The sequence below is a fragment of the Cryptotermes secundus genome, unplaced genomic scaffold, assembly GCF_002891405.2.
Source record: "Cryptotermes secundus unplaced genomic scaffold, Csec_1.0 scaffold1339, whole genome shotgun sequence".
In the NCBI taxonomy this organism is placed as follows: Eukaryota; Metazoa; Arthropoda; class Insecta; order Blattodea; family Kalotermitidae; genus Cryptotermes; species Cryptotermes secundus.
Window position 1 is genome coordinate 3,653 of NW_019731295.1, and position 22,807 is coordinate 26,459.

Here is a 22,807-nt window from a genome sequence, read left to right on the forward strand (position 1 = left end):
AACATAACCCCCTTAAACAATGGGGCCTGTCCCCCGGGGATAAAGAGGCGAGGCGAGAAACTGACCACTCGCCTCCATCTGGTGTCGAGATTAAGAATAACAGATCTGTGCCTGCTTTTTTCATGCATCCTCGTGACGCTTTGCGTAATTAATTAAGCACGTAGCTTTACTTGCATGCGGACCACGTGTCTTCTCAAGAAACATGTCCGTATTTCCATGCGGCTGACATTAAGAATAAGTTCCGCGTAATTGGGAAGGGACTTAGATATTCACACGATTTAATTTTGAGGTGTCAGTCGTTCGCTTGTTTGACAGAATTCTCATGCGCTGTAAACGGTCGATCCCCTCCTCTTGCAAATGGGGAAGGCAGGTGTATAGGCCGCTCCTCTGTACTAGCAGCCACTATAATAGCTGTGTTGATCCGTGCTGGCTGTAGCTAACAGTGTTCTGACGCCGCTTGGCAGGTGAAGTGGTGGCCAGCGAGTGTCCGAGTGAGTCTCAACACACAGGTAACCGTCATCTCTTGGATTAGTGAATACGCAAGTGCACATGACTTTGCTATATATCAGTTCAGTGCTCGGTTAAGTTCCTGTTTATACTCGACCTTTAGTAAGCGTGTTTCATCTTCCACAGCACCTGATGGATTTTATGAAAAGTGATACGAGAAATCGAATTTAAATATCGGACCACGCGAGTGGTTGGTGTGTTAGTAATGCCCAAGGCCCTCATTTGGGAGGTACAAGGTTTAAATCTCGTGCGGGATAGTGGTTGTTTTGACTCAGATTTTTCGTGGTTTTCCTGAGACCCTCCAGGAATCGTATCTGCACAAGCCCTCCTTTCCAGTCGGGTCTTCAGTCGATGATAATTTTGGATACTAACGGTGCCGTTAAATGAACAGAAGTTTGTGCTTTATTGATTCGGATCTAATTTCATATATAAAAAAAGGCGCGTCTTAAAGCGCAACAAATACCAACACGTTCAGGTTCGGTAAAAAGAGATTTATATCGTGCATCATTTCTGCTGTCAGGTGTTAGTGTTGTCGACCGTTGGAAAGCAAGATGGATGCAGGGAAAGGAATAACGCACTGATGTGCAAATGTAAGGGATGGGAGAAGAATAAGGACAAAAAGGGGAAACAGGTAAAGGCAAGAATGGAAAAGAGAAACGGAAGAAAGGGGCTGAGGGTAAGATTTAACGTGAAGGAGAGGCGCTGGAAGGGGAGAAAAATGACAGGAAGAACAAATAGAAGAGGTTTCAGTGAAATAGGACGGAAGGGGCTGAAGATAATGAAAAAAAAAAAAAACATTTTTCCCCATCGTCTTTGATACGTCGTGCATTCGTTTGTATACCTTCCAATAGGAAGAAAATTCTGTGTGCCAATTTATGCAGGTATACATGGATAAACGTAAATATATTCCTGTACTTAATTATACAGGGAGGTTTTTTAGTAACTGGACGAGTTCACGGCTCTGCGTTTCACGACAACCGGTGCGCTACTTGCTGCAAGGCGCTTGCGAATTTTGCCGATGAATCAGCATGCCTGACTGGGGATAGTGTTTGGAATGAAGTAGTTACAATTCACAGATCACAGGAAGTGTTGAAAATGCTGTCGTCTCTACATTTAGATATTTTTCGCAATTAATTGTTCCATTAAAATGCACAGGCACAGTAATCCTTCTTGCACTCACAGCACACCAGACACCATCATTCACTGGATGGCTTCAGCAGTTGTGTTTCCGTTCTTGCAGCAGACTTCGACATTCCAGTCTCTTGAGCTAGACGTTTCAGTGATTTCTCTAGGTGTATGTTCAATCTTGCCTATAAAGAGTCCCGTTGTTCTAAGTGTATTCACGAAACTATTGATTGTTTGTTGGCTTGGAACTCTTTCATGACGAAATTTTCGGTGACACTTTCAAGCAGATCCGTATTTCACCAAATTGTCACTTGTAGGGTGATACGCACGACAAAAATTTCGGGTTCAAGTTCGGATGGTTTGATTTATTAGCACCTTGGTTATAATCTCTCTTAATCCACTTAAATTACAGCGCTATCGCTGATTTACACACACTTCATATTTCACTGTGACACACACACACACACACACACACACGTTAGTCCTCTCCATTGTCTTGAGCTCTCCCGAACTCTCCACACACTCTCTGACTCTACCAAAGTCAAAGTCACATTGTGACTGACGGTCAGTCAGTCAGCAAGTCTCGTGTGTCGAGCCCCACTAGGGGCTCGTGACCAGATATTTGTTACTGTTGGACAGTTATGGTCTTGTTTTTGTGGGACGCCCTCTCTGACGAGAAAACGGGTCTGTTTTGTGTATGCTGCTGGTCCTTGTCAGCGCAGTCTTTCTCAGATCCAAGTCCCTTGGTATTCGCGACCATATATTACTGTCTCAGATTTGAGACTTCCTTTTTGTCGCCTCCTACGACCCCGCCTCCACACGGGCGGGACCACAAAAGTCAAAGTCATATTGCGACTGACGGGTCAGTCAATCAATCAGTCTTGGTGTCGAGCCCCATCTGGGGATCATGACCAGATATTAATTATTACCGTTTGACAGTTGCGGTCTTATTTTTGCAGGCGCTCTCTCTAACGAGAGGACGGGTCTGTCTTTTGCATATGCTGCTTGTCCTTGCCAGCGCGGTTTTTCTCGAGTCCGAGTCCCTCGGGACTCGCGACCATATTTTACTGTCTCAGATTTGAGACTTCCCTTTTCGTCGCCTCCTACGACTTACAGGATCACGGTGGAGGAATTCGATCCCGCCTTCACACGGGGTGTGGGACCACCAAGTCCAAGTCACATTGCGACTGACGGTCATTCAGTAAGTCTTGGTTCCGAGCCTTATCTGGAGCTCATGACCAAATATTTATTACTGTTTGACAGTTATGGTCTTGTTTCTATGGGGCGCCCTCTCTGATGAGAGAACGGGTCTGTCTTTTGTATATGCTGCTGGTCCTTGCCAGCGCAGTCTTTCTCAGGTCCGATTCCCTTGGTACTCGCGACCATATTTTACTGTCTTAAATTTGATACTAAAGTCAAAGTCACATTACGACTGACGGTCACTCAATCAGTAATTCTCGGTGTCGAGCCCCATCTGGGCTCATGACCAAATATTTATTACCTTTAACAGTTACGGTCTTGTTTCTGTGGGGCGCCCTCTCTGACGAGAGGACGGGTCTGCCTTTTGTATGTGCTGCTGGCCCTTGCCAGTGCAGTCTTTCTCGGGTCTGAGTCCCTTGGGACTCGAGACCATATTTTACTGTCTCAGATTTGAGACTTCCCTTTTCATCGCCTCCTACGACTCGTGGGGTCACGGTGGAGGTATTCGACGCCGCCTCCACACGGGGTAGATTTGATTTGATACTTAAACAGAAAATTCGTTATATATGCACCACACGGACAACACAGTAAACAAGTCACGTGATAGTACTGTTTAGAAGTGGTTGCCTAACCTCTTTCCATTGTTGCGAGTGTGTATCGCGTGTGTTTGCCGGCCCGTTACCTAGGAACGCTCTGGCCATCCACGTTACAATATAGAAATACACTTTTTTTCTGGAGTATACAGCACCACGACGCTCAAAAACTGTAACTGAGAACATATGGCCAATGGAGCTGATAACTGCTGCCTATTGCTGACAAATCATAAACAAACTCTCACACATGGAGCGCACTACTTGCCGTGAAACATAACACCATAAAGCGGTCTACAAGTTAATTACTTCCCTTCATTCCAAATGTTTTCGGTTGATTCATTGGCAAAATTCGTATGCACCTTGCAGCAGGAGGCGCGCAGGCCGCCATGAAGCGCAGAGCTTTGAACTCGTCAGTTACTAAAAACCTCCTTAAATAACTAAATATTATGCCATAGCCGCGCCATAGCTCAAGTGGTTAGTCGCTGACTTCCCATCGCGGCGGCCCGGGTTCGATCTCGGGTCTGGTCAAGTGGGATTTGTGGTGGACAAAGTGGCGTTGGGGCAGGTTTTCTCCGAGTACTTCGGTTTCCCCTGCCAATCTTCATTCCACCAATTGCTCCACAATAATCCTCACTTATCATCTGGGGCTGGTACAATAGGCCAGAAGTGGCCGCAGTACAAGAGACTTAGTCCCACCCCACCAGCAATAAAAAATATATTATTCCATGGAAGAATATAGGAGAATGGAGTTATAGCTCCACTATTGTTGACCTCGGCGTTAGGTGGAGATGGAAGGTCAGCGTCACGCCCTGTCGCCACCAGTACCAATTGGGTGGGCTCCAGAGCCGATTTGGACGTTGTGGATTAGAGAAAAAAATGTTAGCCCCTGCCGGGAATCGAACCCCCGGTCGGCCTGCCCGTAGCTGAACTTCCTTTCCGAGTGATCAGTCGGGCATAGGAATTCTTCGGTTAAGTCAAGCCATTCTGTAACGAAAAATCTCTTCAAGTAGATGTGTACCTCGTAGTAAACTCACTGTACATTGCCGAGGTTGAAAATGTGTGGAGCTTATATTCGCCAATATGTCCTTATTAAGCACAGCGATAGTTTTATATTTTATTTTTGCAAATGTTTATAGATTTCTGGTCTCATCTTTATTGTCTGCTGCTGTTACTGTTATATTATTTTGTGTTTATGAAGAACTTACCACGGATTCTGTGTACTTAAATTTGTCGGACATAACTGAAACTATTTGTACCATCATATTTTAAATATTTTGTACTGCCACGTGTATTAATGACTATTAACGGGGTTTGGATTCGATGATTGGATGTATTACCACAAGTAATACGTCGCTTTCGCTGATGTGCACGCTTTACAGTTCACCGTTACACACCCACTAGGGTTCGTAGTTCTCACTAGTCGTATCCTGGAAACGGATTTCAACGCAGTAATTTTACCAATATCTCTGTAACTGCAGTCTTCTCTTCATAGGCTGATCTTCAAGTCTCAATTGAACTGGTTTCCATCTCGTCTCAATCAACTTCGAATGCCGTATGAAGATACTCCCTCAATTATTATTTCAACTTAGTCTGAGTCTGATTTTACGACCGACGGTCAGTTGGCCGGTCTATCTTGGCGTAAAGCACCCATCTGGGGCTTTTAACCAGATCTTTATTACTGTCTGAGAATTACGGTTTTTTTTTTTGTGGGCGTCCTCTCTGACGAGAGGTCCGAGTCCCTTGGTACTCGAGACCATATATTACTGTCTCAAATTTGAGGCTTCCCTTTTCGTCGACTCCTACGACTTGCAGGGCCACGGTGAAGGTATTCGAACCCGCCTCCACACGGGGATTTCAGCTCTCCTGTGATCCTTGTTATATAGCTTCGGGGCGGATCCAACAGAAAACACGTTTTCATCGTTATGGCTCAACAATACGTCGATTGTTGCTACCTTGCTCCTTGCCGCGGGAACCTGTTTACATAATCGTTGCCTAGCTATGAACGTCTATTTTGGCTTTCAGGCTTCATGTCACAATACTATACAGTGCGTAGGAGGCGTTATAGTTTATCTCTTTACCAAAGCTCACACAACACCTAACTCCAATGGTCATAACGAGCTTTATGGCAGTCAAAGCGAAAGCTACAGTAAACGTTCGCACTGTCGCCATGTTGTTATTCTGCATTTGTAGATAATATGTACTATTCATCTGAATTAAGCTGAATATAGATTTTATACATCACCAATTTGTTGTTTTGTATTCGACAAAAAAAAAGGCCTTAAGAAAAGTTTTATATTCCTAAAATATTTGTTACTGTACGTTATTCAGGACCTTAAACCAATTGGTAATTGTATCGTACTCGTTGCACAAGTTCCCACGACCGCCATGCTTTATTACTAATTGCAAGAAATTGAAAGCATGGAGTTGGAAGGGCATGAAGTTTATTCTAAGCTTCGTGGAAATCGGTCAGCTAGTTTAAATATTAAAATGGAACACAGACATACACACACAGCATGATGACGTCATTGTTTCAGAGCTGTAGACGTGAGTGAGATCTGTGTTTTGGGTCATGTAACCATTCTTTGTATGCTGAGCTGTTTCTGAGAAAACTTGTTGTAGGTAGAATTTATCTTAAAGTAAAACTGCGGCTTATAGGCTTATTCGACCTATAACTACTGACATCTAGCCGAGCGGTCTAAGGCATGTACTGCCCTCGCTCGCTTGGAAACCGGGATCGTGGTTTCGAATCCCACTCAGGGCATGGATGTTTAGTTTGTGTGTGTGTTTTTTTCTGCGTTTGTGTACAGGTAGAGGCCTTGCGACGAGCTGATCACCCGCCCAAGGAGTCCTACCAAATGTGTTGGATCTAGAAAAACCGAAGTGAACGGAGAAGTTCTTGGAGGTAGGCCTAGGCCCACTGGGGCTGTAGTGCCAAGGGGGGAAGAAAAAGGTACTGACATCAGATTGATTCTATAATTATTGTAGGCGTACGTTCGCAGTACAAAGTGTTATCAAGATCTGTGTAGTTGTTGATTTTCAAGCTGTTGTGGGGTGGTACTTGATGGCGCCGTACAAGGATAGGGAAAGAATGCAGTTCGAGTGGTGGGACACTTCCCTAGGTATCTCATGAAAGGGAGACCTCCAACATTGTAATGGATCACATCCTGTTAATACGGTGTTCGATTCGAGGTTCTCACTGCCTCCTGGGAAGTGTCACCATGTAGTCTGGTAGAACTTTACCAATATTTCGGAGGAATGCACTGCCCCCCATGTTCTAGTCGTCCGCATTCGAAATATTCAGTAGCGAAGTTATACATACATACATACATACATACATACATACGTACAGTCTCTCGAAAGCTCATCAGTCTCACTGTGTTCGATTTTGGTCCAGTTTCCGATGTTCAAGAGCTGACAGAATTTAGATTTCTTATTGATCAGAAGGACCTATGATGATACCACCATTTAATTAATTGCGTTAACTGATTAAGAAGGGGATTGGTGGTTGACCGCTATTGTACGGTGTTGTTGACTGAAGCCTTGTGAGTGGTGAAGATGTTGATAATGATGAAGCACCGAAATGTTCTTAAAGAGCAGGGAGGTATACATAGCATGGGGCTGAAGCAGTATGGAACAAGCTGACTTGAAAGTAGGCGTATATTTTCGCACAGAACCGTAAATACACGAAGTTTTGTACCGCTTTTAGAGAATTAGCAAACAGAAGGAAGATAGTGTAAACATGAATTCCGGTGAATTTCGCACATTCACATTCTGCTGTTTTGGACGTGACTAAAAGGCATAGCTACATACATTATTTATTAACGAGTGAAGGTGACGTGAGCAATACAGATATGGAATTGACGTAAATATTGTTACGTTTTCTTTATTTCTTTTTTACTCCAGCTTGAGTGGAAGCTTGGGGCAGAAATGTATGCACGGAAAATTCATGACGTTCGCAAGAGACACCGCGTTCGTGCAGCTGGATGTTGTTATGTTCCGACAAATAAAATTCTGACTTAGAATGCTGTGCATTCATTATTCTATCTCCTATCTTCAGATTCCTTCCTTCACTTTACATAATCCGCAAGCGAACTATACCGACCGAGCGACCGCCGCTTGTCAACGAAGTTAGTGCCAACTTTAAGCACAATAGACCACTGTAGGTCGCGGTGCAAGGGCCGAGAAGGCCTACCCTTCATACATTCTTACGTTGATTAGTGCCAACTTTAGCTGATAGAGGGTGTCGCGTAGTCAGCGCAGCGAATCCTCACGCCCGTTAATCTCGGTTTTCTAGACTGGAGCCGCTATTTCCTTGAAAATAGCTCCTCAATTTTCCTCACGAGGCTGAGTGGACCCCCTTCCAGGTCCACTATCTCCCAGAAAATCTGATAGCGCCGAGAATCGAACCCGGATCTCTGGATCTGTAGCCAGGAACTCCGACCACTAGACCACTGTATTTTAAGGTGCCAATCCTTAGCCTCTTACTGTACCCATGCCAATTCAAATGGAATCATACTGACATCGAATGTCGTCTGAAATAGTCTAAATAGATAATATCGTCACAAAACAAAATTAAGACAAAGGGAAACAAAACAAAAACATGCATAGGGATAAGTGACTGCAACGTATTATGATGTTCTTCAGAGCACACTTTTTTTCATTACCTGGCAGAAAGTGTTTGTATTTTTACACTTCGACCTTGTGTATGCAGTTTTATAGTTATCTTGTTTAGAAATGCCTCTTTTGACATCACTCGTCACTCGGGTGCGTTCGCAAATAGGAATGTTTCATGTTACACAATGAGCCACGTCTGAAGTCTGGTATTACGCAAATATTCATGAACGAGTGCCCTTCAGACCGCCGCTGCTTCAAGGCTTGGGCTAATTTATATAGGTCCTCCATCTGTTTCTTTTTTCCAGGAATCCGATGTGTTATCTTGAAGTTATAAAAGTAGTTTATCATGAAATGTCAGCCACAGCGACGTTGTTTACGTACTTCCTGTAGTTCAGCATTTACATCCCTTACGATGCATCTTATTGACCTTTCCCTTAAGAATTCATTTACGTTCTGGTAACGTTTGCCTCGACAAAACAACGTACTGTTTGTATAATTTATGCTGTGTCCTCTTGGGCGTTTGTAAATTATATATGAGGACCGAAAACAATGAAATATTAGTTTTTAGAGCAGCCAATAATTATCAAGCTGACAGCGAATTACCTTTTGTGCGGCATTTATGTAGGCGTGCAAAACTTATTTCACTTTTTAACTTCTTTGCGAGAATCAATTTTTCGCATTTAAAACTCTTGTCTGCCATGAACACCCACATCAGTATTTAAAGATTTGTAAACACCCCGATTTATGTGTCATCGTCTTGCATATATTTGTATAATCACTCAGTTTCATTCTTAGGAACTTCCTCTGACTGGGAAGACGAACCCCATAGGTATGTCAGAAATTTTTTCATCCACTCACTCCGTGGAACAAGGCCCATGTTGAAAATGTAGTCAGTTAGCTGACCAGGAAACTCACTCGCATTACATGGAGCATGTCCGTCTTGAAATACGGTAGTCATTCAGCTGAACAAGAAAATTTTCGGTTTACTTTTATGGAATTCGAAAATTCATGTCCTGAAAATCTCGCGACTGGACTCTGTCCTGAGTTATCTGAATCCGCTCCATAGCACAACGTACTACGTGTAGTTCCTTCAGATTCAGTTTAATATTATCCTGTCATCCAGGCCACGGTCTGTATAAAGTGATCATTTCGTTTCAGGATTTCCAACGGAACATTTTATGTTGTCACGAATTTAATGACTAGACACGAGGTTTAGATTGGTAATTAGATTTATTTGGCACTTAAAGTTGTTACTACAAATAATTAATAATGCTGTCGGTAATTCACACACTAGACTTCTCACTACGGCACACACTGAGCCTTCTGCATCTTAATTGGTCGTTACCTGGTAGCGGATCACAACAGTGTCCTCACGTCGTTGCCGGCTAGTGACTGTCTCGCACCTAACCCATGGTCTCAACTCACATTGTCAGTCAGTCCTGTCAGGATCAGAGTTACCTTACGACTGGCGCTTTACCGCCAATCAGTTCGTCTTGGCGCCAAACCCCTTGAGACTCACAGCCAAATGTTTTTAAACTGAAAGCTTCCGGTAATAGCCCTTACGTAAAATCCTCTCAGACGAGAAGATGGATTTGTCTCTTTTACGAATATGCTTGGCCTTATAGCACGTTACTGAAATTATTCATTTTGCACTGTATACAACTGTACGAATATACAAGGAGCCGGGATACCGTAGTCAGTATAGCGACTGGCTACGGGGTGGACGACCGAGGAGTCGAAGTTCGAGTCCCAGTAGGGTCAAGAATGTTCCCTTCTCCACGTCGTCCAGACCGGCTCTGGGGTCCACCCGACCTCCTATCCAATGGGTACCGGTGGCTCAATCCCCGGGTGTAAAGCTGCCGGGGCGTGAAGCTGACCACTCACATCCAACTGGTGCTGAGGTCAAGAAAATGTGGATCTATAAATCCACTCACCTATAAGCCTTGATGGCGTAGTGCTTAATTAGTTAAGCACAGAGACAACTTTACTTTTACAACTACATGCAACTTCTCATGTGGTTTGAGATCATCAAAGTCAAAGTCAAAGTTATGTTACGACCGACGGTCAGTCGGCCAATTTATTTTGGAATGAAGCTCCCATCTGGGGCTTAAGACAAAATCTTTGCTACTGTCAGACAGTTGTGGGTGTGTTAATGCCGGGCGCTCTCTCTCTGACAAGAGAGACGGACCACTCGTTTACCAGAGTCACAGTCACAGCAGTAATAAGTCTGTTGTCAGCATGTACAATTTATATTTTACGTGTTATTAAATGTGTATAGGCTCAGTACAGCAGATTAGTAGCTCCTGCTACAATAGCGGGTTAGTCACTTGAACGGTCGTATGCTTCAACGCCGCCTGTTTTAAGCCTCATATATTTCCTGGGTCGGGGTACACCTTGTAGGACTCCTTGGGCGAGTGATCAGCTCGTCGCAAGGCCTCTACCTGTAGACAAACACAGAAAAACGCACACAGATATCCATGCCCTGAGTGGGATTCGAACCCACGATCCCGGCTTCCGAGCGAGCGAAGACAGTGCATGCCTTAGACGGCTCGGCTACCGTGACCGGCGTACACCTTGTCCATTGTTGCGAATATCTGCATTTTCATGATTTTGTTTGACTTCTGCTTGTTGCCTGCATAATTTTTTTATATAATCATATAGTACGGGAGTCTAAAAGCCACGTGCAAATCGCGAACCGGTGTGCTCCGTGGGAAATTTCCAGTGGTGCTGAGAACTTTGTTTTGCAGGCGCTGCAATTTTAGTAGATGGTTCTCTGCCGCAAACTCCCAGGCGGGGCAAGCATAAGTCATTTTACTCATCATGAGTGCTTTGTGGTGGGTCAGTTTATTTTTAGTGCTTAATCACTCACTTTTGAATAGTGAATATATTCTAATAAATGTTGCGAAGGCCTTGGCTTCAATCATCATGTAATCTCCACGTTTTCTTTATTGCTAGTGGGGTGGGACTAAGTCCCTTGTACTATGGCCACTTCTGGCCTATTGTACCAGCCCCAAATGATAGGTGAGGGTGATTGTGGAGCAATTGGTGGAATGAAGATTGGCAAGGGAAACCGAAGTACTCGGAGAAAACCTGCCCCAGTGCCACTTTGTCCACCACAAATCCCACTTGACCAGACCCGGGATCGAACCCGAGCCGCCGCGGAAGGAAGCCAGCGACTGTCTTCAATAGTTTTAATATTCTAGCGCTCACACCAGGTCTCCATTGAGCTGAGACCACGCTAGATTCTTATGACTACAAAATCCTTGCGATTTATCGCGTGCAGACAAGTGTCGTCGCCAAAGAGGACTAGGTAAACACCAGGTGTTTGGGGGGCATCATTTATATACATGTTGTACAAAGTAGGAGACAGGACAGAAACTTGAGACACCCCTGCTCGCATTTCCCTTGGCGTAGACATTTCTGCTTCTATCGAAACGCTGAATTTGAGTTATGAAAGAAAGGGACTAATGAGCTTGATCAAACTGGTCGAAAATTCCAGTTTAGATAACTTATACAGCAAGCCAGAGTGCCATGTTACAAAGCCCTTTTCGATGTCCAAGAACACCGCGGCCGTAGACATTTTGTTGTTGAAATTAAGGATCACGTGGTCCGTTAGCCTCATATATTGCACTATCGTATGTACCATTGTCCTTCTTGGAAAGTGCCTGAGGCATTCATTTGGAATTCCATCAATTCCGCAGGCCTTTCTCAATTTCAAAGGCTTTATTACTTTCTGTAAGTCACGTGTTCCTATCCTCTAAAGGGGTGTTGTCTACGTCTTCGAGTAGAGCTTGAACTCTAGATTCCACCCGCCGTTCGTGGTTTTCATCCCACAGATCATGTGGTGTGAAGTGAATTTCTAAACAGCCAGCAGTTGCGTTGGCTTTCTCAGACGGATGAAATTTAAGGCCAGAAGGGCCATGAATAGCAGCTGGTGCCCTCTCTTTAAGAGGGATTTCGCAATGGGCCAAATAGCCTGAAGTGTGACTTCAGTGTTACCTATTTTTGTTTCTGACCGCTCAAATGCCTTCTTATGGGGCATTCGTCTGATTGATTTCGTGACCCAATTAACGGTTCTGTGAAAGTCAAGGTCACATGCTACTTGCAATCAGTCAGTCAGTCTTGGTGTCGAACCCAGTCTGGTGCTCATGACCAGATATTTATTACTGTTTGACAGTTTCGGTCTTGTTTCTGTGGGACTCCCTCTCTGACGAGNGCTCCCTCTCTGACGAGAGGACGGGTCTGTCTTTTGTCAGAGTCATAGCCTGTAGTAGTATGTCATTTGTCATAATGTAAAGGATACTTACATTTTACATGTTAAACATGTTTATAAATGTATATAAAATATATATACAGGGCCTCTGTCAGTCCGGGCTCAGTACTGCAGATTATGCCCTATTTCTACTAGCTTCCGCTACAACGGCAGTCTAGTCACTTGAAGTAACGGGTCTGAGAGAGAGAGAGAGAGAGAGAGAGAGAGAGAGAGAGAGAGAGAGAGAGAGAGAAGGAGTTACTTTACGACTGGCGGTTTACCGCCAATCAGTTCGTCTTGGCGTCAGGCCCCTTGAGGCCCACGACCAGAGATTTTTTTTTTCCAACTGAACTCTTCCAAGTCCAAGTCCAAGTGACATTGCGACTGACGTTCAATCAGTCAGTAAGTTTTGGTGTCGAGCCCCGTCTGGGGATCATGACCAGATATTTATTACTGTTGAACGTTACGGTTTTGTTTTTTTTGTGGGGCGTCCTCTCTAACGAGAGGACGGGTCTGACTTATTTACATGCTACTGGTCCTTGCCAGCGCAGTCTTTCTCGGGTCCGAGTCCCTTGGGACTCGCGCCCGTAACTGAACTCTTGCGGTAATAGTCCTTATATAATATCCTCGTGGCGGACACCATAGAAGATACTTTTCTCAACAGTTTCTCTGTTGTGGCGTCACGTGTTCGTTGTCGCAGAAACGCGTTTATTGGCCGTTCCCTAGCAACGGCAGTCTCTTCTGTCTCCCCCACTATCGTTCAGTTTTTGGAATCTTGGGAAGGTGACAGTTGCTCGTTGTCTGGCAATGAAAGCCCTTTGCCTGTTGTTGGCCAAGAATTTTTCTTCGCGGGAACATGTTTACGTAGCTGTTCCCTAGCAACGGATAAACATGTTACAATATACACACACTTCAGCGTATAATAGATCTGCTTAAATGATTTGTTGGAAACCCAAATTTGATACGCAGGGGACGGGATGGCTGCGACAGAGCAGATGTTCAAAGCGTTCACCATTAACTTACAGACACTTCTGAGTTCGGAGGCCTGGTGCACTTGTAACCGTGGACACACGACATTTCAATTTCTTCCCGTATTGTCTTCAGTGGCGGTGGTTTTCTACAATATACCACATCCTTCAGGGAGCCCGCAAAGAAAAGTTTAGGGGTGTTAATCAGGCCCACCGGTCCAAATACAGCCCTGTAAGAGATTCCACACCAGACATTGCGTTCTGGTATACTGATCGCCTTGTTCACATGAATGTGTGGATTTTCTGGATCCCAGTACACACAGTTATGGCGATTTGCTGTACCACTCAACTTAAATGTTGCTTCATCGGATCAAACGCTTTGCTTTAAAGTATACGGCACCGTGACGTTCCACACTGTTCACAGATTGTAACTGAAAACAAACGGCTGTTGGAGCTCATAACTGCCATCCGCTGCGGACAGCGCATGAGCCGCACTACTCGCCGTGGAACATAATGCCGTCAATCGGTCCACAAAGTGATTTACTTCCCATAATTCTAAATGTTCGCCATCAAGCATACTGATTCATCGGCAAAATTCGTATGCACCTCGCGGCCGTTGGTGCACCGGTCGCCTGAAGCGCAGCGCCGTGAATCGGTCAACAAAGATAAGAACCTCCCTGTATAATTTGATAACTTATTTTTCCATACGTGCTGTACGTCGCACTCTCCACAGTACCGGGATTTCAAATTTTTATGTCAAACAATTAGAAGATTCTTTCTGTTGCATTATCCGTATAGAAATTTTATAAAGCAATTATGTTAGTCTCTCTAATTTATGATTATGAATGCTGAATTTAAGATTGTCAGCTAAGGAGAGTATTGCTTTTACAGAAGAATAGAAAATGTCCAGCTACTTAACCGGATCGTAATGAGAATGTAAGAAGTGATTTAAGAATAATCGGTGTAAGTGCATTAAAAGACGTAAGAGCGGCAGAGCTCTAGCGGAACTCAGTCGTGTCCCGGCAACAGGTCCAGGACATTCACACACAGTAACAACTATGAGTCATACTATTCAAATACTGTACTATACTGTTACGTCATGAATCTGTGCGGTCCTGTTCACATTCTCGTAACTGTTTCCCTAAGGCCCATTTTAATATTTCCTCTAGATGTCAGACTTCCAGAATGGCAGCTTTCCGAATTATTTCTCCTCAAATATCTGTATGGTCGTGTTTCTTTCATCAGATCTGCATGTCTAGCCCATCGTAACCTCCAGTAACAGTTCTTTGAGAATTATATATATTGCAGAGTTCCTCGTTGTGATCCAGACTACGCTGGAGTTCTTACTTCGTTTCTCTGAAGTCCAAATTAACACTTCATATATTTCGGTTTACTTAATTTGTTTTAGAGTACTGGAAAGAAACTGCCAGGAAGGATATTGGAGGTGATTTCACCATAGCTGCTGTGGGAAAACACTTTTCATTATTTATTTACGTTACTGTATTACATTAAACTGTAACAATGACTGCTGTGGGCACGCAGCGCTGTTCTTACAGGCAGTGCATCAGTGACATGTTCTTCTTATTCGTCACGGTGCGTCGGCCATTTCATAGACTGGCGACATTTCATATACAAAAGGTATGTACACACACACACACACACATATCAGTCCAACTTTCAGATGTAAGCAATGTTGCACTACTTTGCTAATTACGCCTGTGGGATTTGAAGGAAAACATTACGGAATGGAGCTGTATCGTTCTTATTAACCTATTTTCTGTTGTGTTGAATGAATGAATGTATAAGGAGTTGGCCTTCTTGGTCCTTGCACCGCGACCACGGTGATCCATTGTGCCTCTCCTTCTGATTATTAATGAAGCGCAGGATTTTTGTACGTGGGGACGTCGAAATAGTCACTTGGTTCCATAAAATATTGACCCAAGTGACGCAAACTTAAATAAGCCAAGGCTTCACATTCGCACAGGATATGTGTGGCTGTTTCGTTTTCTTCTTGGCACCTCTCACAAGTTGGACTGTTACTTGGTCCCAATTTGAAGAGGTGTCCTTTGAGGTGACAGTGTCCTGTAAGTAGTCCTACCACCCATCGTAGTTGGTTCTTCTATTGTGTTCGCAAGACCCCGAAAGTTCGAAAAATTGTGTTACGTGTGATAATTACACCCGCTTTTAAGGTGAGAAGCTGTTGGTCCACCTTCCAAATCCTAGCGCGGAGGATTACCCCTTGTCGGCTGACTGCATGTTTGTGCAGTATAGTTGTGACTACTCACCACATCTAAAGGCCGTTCCCTGAGGACGAGGGACACAGTTGGTTGCAGGAAGTACTTGTAATCAACAAGCAGAAGCACTGCTATGCGTTCTTATCACGCAGACACGTGAACTAGAGCTGTCAAGGAAGTGTCAGTTGTGGCGGTTACGGTCTGTTGCATATGACGTTGAAATTTAATTGTGTCGGATTTCTAACAGATCTATACAGTTTAAACATTTGACGAAATACGAATGAATGTGCAACCGTGCTTTTTAATACATCACTGTTGCTTAACTTTGTCAACATCAGATGTGCATCTGCGAGATGCAGACTGTTTACATGCTTTGGTTGAGATGACCCGACTAATTCCACAGTGAAAGCGACCCGTCATCGCCGCACGCTTCGTACACATGTAACAGAACCTTGGCCTAATAATTAACAATGACGTATAGAACTTGCCGTAATGCCGCCACCGTTCCCACGGAGTGCTTACGTCGTTAGAATCACAATTCCCGCTTGTGGTAACAGGGCTTCTGTGTCAGTTTCAGAAACACGCAAACCTCGCGTCCCAAAGGACTGCATGCTTTGTCATACATAAACAGCATACTAAAAAGTAAAAAGTGAAGCTATCCCTGTAACAGGCCGTCGAGGCCCATAGGGTTGTGAGATGTTGAGGTTCCCACATTTTCTAGACATTTGACTCATAGATGGCGGTAGGGTTATCAGCCTTACGCGCCGGCCGCCCTTTACCCCCAAGAACATTCCAAGAATATTCCTGGTACTCATTTCTGTTAGAGGCTGAGTCGATCCCAGGGCCATATTGGGGCTAGAAGGATTAGGTCAATTGAAAAAATCCAGTGACTTCATCGGGATATGATCCCGTGACCTCCCGGCTTGTAGCATAGTGCCTCAACCGACTACACTACCGCGTGATGAAGAGAATATGTTATTATCATTAAAACTGCAGAACTGATCGGAATTGACATATAGAAACTGAGTTTCATTATATAAAAGTGTTAGAGGGCCCGACCGTTGTATCCTTAAATTTTTACTGGATATTTAATTAACTTTATGAATAAATGACGGACTCACATATTTTAAATGTCTGAATAAGTAAATACATGGCTGGCTGGCTAGCTACCTGACTTCTGTTTAATTACTATGTGATCGACTCACTTTAACCTAAAGCACACTACCTACCAAAACAATGCACCTGAAAATGCATTGATCTAATTACACAAAATTCGAAACTATTCGTAATCCAGTTAATTTAATGTGCATTTTTGTTTTGTTGGTAGATGCCGCATTTTCTAATTGTGTGTCACTAAAAAATGTTGGTAACACGTGCTCTAGATAATGTAATGAGAACGTTGATCTACTTTGCCTGCTACTGTTCACATATAAGTCGGGTTGCGTTAGTTTTCTATCCTGAAGCAAGCTGAACTCCATTTTGTAGTACAAACCCTCAATTACACGGTCACTTGTTCTAGATACAAGTCTGCAAGTGACGAAGGTAATGTGCAGTGCAGATAATACAATACACATAAAGAAGGCTTGAGAAAATATATCAAAATGAAATTTATACACCAATCCAGACCCTTTTGAAAAAATTATCTTACTGTCATTATTTCATGGCCTGTTATCAAAACTAACGTTAAAGCTCCCCGAAAAAATGAAATCAATAACAAAACAGTGCTCAAACTTAAATCTCATTAATATTTTAACTCTAATCTCTTTGTCTATTTGTACGAATTATGTGTGCCAAGTATACACGATGTGTCCAGGATCCGGGGACGGTAGGTAGTGGTTGAGTTGCTACGCTACAAGCCGGAAGGTCGCGGGTTAATGAGGTCAACGGAATTTTTCAGTTGATCTAATCCTTCCAGCCGCACTAGGCCCTGGGGTTCACTCAGCCTCTAACAGAAATGAGTACCAGGAATTAATTTAATAATTTTCCTGGGGAGTAAAGCGCGGCCGGCGCGTAAGGCTGACAACCTTACCGCCATCTTTGAGCCGATTGTCTGGATAATGTGGGACCCTCAACGTCTCACAACAGACCTTCACGGCCTGTTACAGGGATAATTTTACTTTTTACTGTGTCCAGGATCCGTTAGGACTCTTTTTTTTTTATTTTGTCCTGCAATGCCATCTGTTGGCGAGTTGTGGCGTTAAAATCTTGAAGTTTCAGCTGTGGCTGTCTTTAATTTAAAAGCGCAAGCATCGCTGCATCATGTGTTTTGACCTTGAACGTAACAGTACTATTTTGACGCTCGTCGGAAAATGGTTGAACAGTGAGCCAAAATCAAATTTTGTTTGAAATTAGACAAAACAGCCGGAGAAGCTATGAAATGATGAAAAGTGTGTACGGTAGTGATTGTTTGAGTCGCTCAGACGTTTTCCGATGGTATGCTGTATTTCGTGACGGCAGGGAGGACATTGAAGACGCTCCACGTGCATTAAAGCCGAGAACAAGTCGCACGGAAGAAAATGTGAAAAAAGTGACCGGAATCCATGCATCAGATAGATGTGTTTCTGCAAGACTCATCGAGGAGCTTTTGGGAATACCAGAAAGTTCTGCGCATCAAATTTTGACCGAGGATTTGGGCAAACGGAAGGTCTGTGCGCGGTTTGTACCGCACGCGCTGTCAGGCGATGAAAAACATGCCAGAGTGGAACACTGCAAAGACATGTTACGGTCGGCCCAAAGTGGTGACGAGACATGGTGTTTTCAATATGAGCCTCTCACAAAAGCGGCAGAGCGCAGCGTGGTTGAGCCCAAAGAAGCCGAAACTAAAGAAAGTGTGCATGCAAAAGAGTCGAGTAAAGACACTACTAACCGTTTTCTTCGATTCCAAAAGAATCATCAACAAGGAATTTCTGCCAGAAGGTCAAACAGTGAATTCTGGTTATTATCTCGGAGTCCGCAATCGTTTGTGGTGAGAATTCTTCGAATTCGACCTGATTATCGAGAGCAAAGTTCCTGGTCGCTCCTCCACGACAATGCCCCGCCACACAAATCGAAGATCGTGCGCGATTTTTTGGTCAGGTAAAGGATCACAGTCCTTGGTCACCCTCCGTATTCGCCAGATTTGGCTCCAGCAGATTTCTGGTTGTTCCCAGAAGTTAAGTTGGCGATGAAAGGAGACCGTCACGACACCATCCAGGGGACCCAAAGGGAAATACCGCAATTTTAAATGCGATTCCATAAAAGGAGTACAATGACTGTTTTCGAAAAAAATCGATTCCAGCTATGTACTGATTCAGAAGGAGATTATTTTGAATAAGAAGAGTGAAATTTTGAAAATAATTCACGTCTTGTATGTTTAATGAACACAGTCCTAACAGAACCTGGACACGCTGTGTACTTCCGTTTCTTTGGCCGTGCCAGCAGGGCTTCGACTTGAGCCTCCACCTGTTGTCTGTGATCATAATCACACAAGTCATGCGTTCTGAACTGGTTTGCTAAGCAGTCTGCTATTGTACAGGCTTTATCGATTAGATAAAATATGGGGTCTAATGGACCATGAATTGCAGGTGGTGCTTTTCGTCCACTCCTCTTTGTGAGGGATTTCGCAATAGACCATGTTGTTTGAGGTGTGACTTTCGCAGTTTGGCAACTTTGTTGCCCATCTTTCAAGTTCTATTTTCTGGAACGTTCTCCTGATATTGTAAGTGGCCCAGTTTATTGCCTTTTTGTATGCTGGATCCCTGGTTTTGGTCGGTCTGTTAAATTGCTGCTGGTCCTCGCCAGCACAGTAACTCTTGGTTTCGAATCCGGCCGGGACCCATGGCCATATTTTCAAGAATTTTACATATTTTAAAATGGAGCCTCTTCAGCGAGAGGGAGGATCTGACTACTACTGGTCACTTTCCTTCTGCTGGGGGTGAATATCCCTGGTTTCGATTGGTCGATCGGTTAAGTTGTTGCTGACGACCCTCGCTAGCATAATCATTTTTGGTTTCGAGTAGAGTCCTAATCGTGTTCAGAAACATGGCCTCTTCAATGCGAGGTCCGACTACCACTGGTCACTCCCCTTCTACTGGGCGTGACCCCACTGACTACCTCGACTGGCTGACTGCATAACTGCTAAATTGCTGCTGGCCCTCGCCGGCACACTAATTCTCCGCTTGAGTCTCTTCGGGGTCCAACCAAGATTCTTTTTCTCTGCTAGACATTACGTGTTAGGTGGGTCCCTTGTCACCACGGCATGGCGCGTCCTCAGGTTGCGGATGGAGGAGACGCCCTCCAGATGTGGAGAAAAGCTGCGAATATATTGAATAAGCAGTCGCTTACAGCCGACAAGGGGTGGTCCTCCAGCTTGGGGGTTGGGCATGGGGATAACTCATCACTGTAAAGAATAAACTTATTACGAAAATTCTCAAGAAGCCTCGGATCTGGACGGATCAAGTCAAGGAGGATGAGGTGGGCGGGGCATGTAGCAGGAATGGCGGAGAAAAGGAATGCATATAGGATATTTGTGGGAAAGCCAGACGGAAAGAGACCACTGGGAAGACCAAGGCGTAGGTGGGTGTACAATATTAAAATGGATTTTAGAGAGATAGGATGGAATGGTATGGATTGGATTAATCTGGCTCAGGAAGGGGACCAGTGGAGGGCTCTTGTTGAACATGGTAATGAACCTTCGGTTTCCATAAAATGCTGGGAAATTCTTGAGTAGCTGCAGATTTGGCTTCTCCTCAAGAAGGGCTCAGCTACATAAATAAGTAAAACATGTACGTGTTTAGTAGTGGGGCCTCTCTTCACTCCCATTCTGAGCGAGCTCTCACTAGCTAGCCCTCTACTCCACACACAAACACTGAATGACTGACTGCTAAATTGCTGGTTGCTTTCCTGTTTCCGAGACCTACAGAACACATGGCCATATTTTACTGTCTGACGAATCTGGGAGCCACCAATCTATACGAGCGCACGCACGCACACACACACACCTGATATCAAACTCTAAATCAAAGTTATTTCAGGACTGGCGGTTTGCCGTCAATCCATCTTGGCGGCAAGCCCCTTGAGGGCCCACTACCAGAGATTTTTCTTTTACAGCTGAAGCCTTGCGGCCGTATTTCTTATGTAACCTCTTCTCCGACAAGAGAAAGGGTTTGTCGTTTATGAATATGCTTGGCCTTTTTCAAATGTACGTATCGCGCATATAGCATGTTATTGAAAATTCTTGCTTTTATACTATGTGCAAGTCCACTGTCATTCCAGGCTTTGCAAAGCAGATCATGCCTATCTTACTTATCTTATGCTGCAACGGCAGCTTAGTCATTTGAACGGTCGTAAGTCTGACCACCGCCAAGTGTAAGCCTCTGATATTTTCTATATCTGGCTTCGCCCTGTCCTATGCTTGCGAACATAATTCATTCTGATGATTCTGTGTGACTTCTGCTTGTTGCTTGTACAGTTTTATTGCATAATCGTATACATACGGAAGGTTGTCACGTATAAAGAGGTATCAAAGTGATCTAGATAGATACCAGGTGTTTTGACGTATCTTTTATATATGTATATATTGTACAGTTTTGGGGACAAGACGGAATCTTGTGCCACACCTGCTTGTATATCCCTTGGCGTAGACATCTCACCTTCGACCGAAACTCTGAATTTTCTCTAAGAAAGAAAACTGATAAGCTTGATTAGACTGATTGACAAATTTAAATTCGATAATTTATGTAGCAAGCGAAGGTGCCATGTTTTATCTAAGGATTTTTCAATATCCAAGAAACCTGCAGCTGTAGACATGTTGCTGAAATTTAATATGACCTGGTCTCTAAGCCTCATACACTGAAGTGTCGTGGTGTGACGGGCACGAGAATCAAACTGGTTTGCATTAAGCAAGCCTCTTTCTTCAGTGTGCCTTTGGATGATTTTCAAAATAACTTTCTCGATTCCCGTTGGTCCTCCTTATATTGACTCGGCGCGGACCGCACAGAAAGCCTCGATTCCCCCAGTGCTTCTGTTGTATGTTTATTCGTTGCTACAGAATCGTTGTTTGCAGCGTCATAGCCTAACAATAGCCACCTATTTTTCTGCATTTCAGCTTTCGGCCGTCTTGTTACAATTACATTACTGAGTAGGAACATTAAAATACGTAAGGGAACCGAATAAGAAGGTTAAATAGAAGGGAGCTTTTCTCAAATTTAGATATTCTTCGTGGCTCATCAAGTTCCAGAAACTATTTACAGAAACCAGTATAAACTATAGGTAACATAAATAATATTAATATTCTTCCAAAGGCCGCGCCATAGCTCAAGAGGTTAGTCGCTGGCTTCCCACCGCGGCGGCCCGGGTTCGATCCCTGGTCTGGTCAAGTGGGATTTATGGTGGACAAAGTGGCGCTGGGGCAGATTTTCTCCCAGTACTTCGGTTTCCCCTGCCAATCTTCATACCACCAATTGCTCCACAATCTCCCTCACCTATCATTTGGGGCTGTTACAGTAGGCTAGAAGTGGCCGTAGTACAAGGGACTTAGCCCCGCCCCACTTGCGATAACAAAAATATATTCTTCCAAGCACCTGCGTTTCACTGGACACTGCAATCAACGTCTTCCCAGCCCTGCCGTACACCTTTGATTCTCAACTTTTATGTGAATATGTGAAAAAAATAATTCTGTTTTAGTAAAACAAAGCTTGGCCCGTTCCAAGACTGCTATATTTTCATTCACGTACGTTTTATGTTGTATTAACCGTTAATGGAAGCTACGGTTTTTCGGATTTCATATCCAACCCAGTCGATCTTCGCACCTATTGGGAGACACTGCTGCAAACTGCAAGCTATTGAACGATTTAAGTTCTTATTGGTCTTTTGGTCCGGAAATCTGAAGGGAATAAGACGCTTGGAAGATGGAGGAGCACAGGTGGAGCTAATGTTAGAATGAATCTTAAAGAAATGGCATGATATTTTGGGCTGGATTAAATTGGCTCAGGATAGGAACCGATGGCGGACACTTGTGAACACGGTTACGAATCTCCATGTTCCATGAAAGGAGTGGTATTTTAGCTTAGCTGATCTGTAAATAATTTATCAAGAAAATTCTGCCCCTCGGATTTGGGTATCTTTATTGGTCCCCGGTAATTTATGATTTTTGTAGGTATTTATTATCCAAAATATTTTTGAGGGTACGTCATATCGTGAGTACGTAACTGTAAGGAAGAAAAATCTCTTGTGTTGAAAAATACCTCCGGTATGGGTGATTCTGGTTCCCATCGCGTGTTTAAAATGGAATCCGACGATAACGTTAGGATCTATATATATATATATATATATCCT

At 43.9% G+C, this 22,807-nt stretch overlaps 1 protein-coding gene across 3 annotated transcripts in view; it reads left to right on the forward strand.

Moving 5' to 3' along the window:
* The first annotated feature begins 421 nt into the window (after positions 1 to 421).
* Positions 422 to 22,807, forward strand: part of LOC111866981 (cadherin-23) — a 146,657-nt gene continuing 124,271 nt past the window's right edge. For 2 of the 3 annotated variants that reach the window (XM_023856384.2, XM_023856386.2), the window contains exon 1: positions 422 to 509. The gene's annotated coding sequence lies outside the window, so the exon portion shown is untranslated. The remainder of the gene's footprint in view (positions 510 to 22,807) is intronic. The other variant, XM_033752494.1, reaches the window with a different exon arrangement.